Below are 1,218 nucleotides of genomic sequence, written 5' to 3'. Positions count from 1 at the left end.
GTCACCTCATGATGTTCCGCCGATGTAACAACATTTGCAAATGAAATGGCGTTATTATCCTTGGTGGTGACCACTGGAGTTGAAATTGCTTGTGAGGCGGCAACAGCATGGACATAAGTACACTCTGGTCCACTGGTATTGCAATGCGATTGTGTAGATATTGTGAACATCTACAAATTAAGTTTGTTGCTGAATGAGCCCATTGCTGCGCATGATTTAAAAGTTTGGATAACACCGGAATTATATGTTTGTTACTTGGGTGTTACAAATTGACGGTATCCATTTGGAAAAGCTGAAGAAGATGTACCACATGTTGTAAAAGCTGTTGCAGAATAGTAGAGTAGAGCGGCTGGGGTTTTATTCTTAACAACTATTATTATCACATTCGAGTTTAAGCGGTCGCTTTGTCAACACGTTTTTTCTTGACGCTTCATTTTTCTTGAATTTTGGAATTTAACAACTTTCTTATTCTTGGAATTTCACAACATTTTACCAGCCCACATGGAAATCTTGTTTTTTGGGTTTTTAATAACACCTTGACAGTGTTTATTTCTGTGGTAGAATTAAACTTTCATTTTTGCGCGGCTTGCACGAATTTTTTGTGTTTGCATTTCTGCGTTTTTTTGTATATTTAATCTTGCTGTGCATATTACTATGGATCCACCCCCTCTTAGGTTGGGGATAGCGATCACGTCGGACCATATATTGTTTACGTCGATGCCATTGGAGAAGAAAACTATCGTAAACCACTAAATATATTGATGGGTAGACAGGTGAAACGTCTGGCGATACCAAATATTATCAGCATTTTCAAAATAGGCTACGGAAGGGCCAAGATTGTTTTTAAATATGCAGACACAGCCAACAAGACAATTTGTGACGAAAGGCTTATTACTCAAGGTTTTCAGGCAAAGATTTTTGCGCATTTTGTGTCGACAATGGGTACATTTTTTCTGTTGACTCTAAGGACTCCATTGAGGACCTCATGGCCAACAATGAGTCCAATATACCAGTTGTGAACATATTTCGGATAACTCGCAAAGATGCATCAAGTGGTGAGGTGGTGCCAACCTGGTGAGTCAAGATCTTATACAAAGGGTCCTCGAATTGACGAGGACATTGTGTTTTATGAACAATGCTATAGATGCTTTAGATTTATTCATTTCCAACAGCATTGCAAACAAGCTATGTCCAATTGTCGTGTTTGTTATCTGAGAT

The sequence above is a fragment of the Haematobia irritans genome, chromosome 3 (assembly GCF_050003625.1).
Source record: "Haematobia irritans isolate KBUSLIRL chromosome 3, ASM5000362v1, whole genome shotgun sequence".
Classification (NCBI taxonomy): Eukaryota; Metazoa; Arthropoda; class Insecta; order Diptera; family Muscidae; genus Haematobia; species Haematobia irritans.
Note: the sequence above shows the minus strand (reverse complement) of the source record.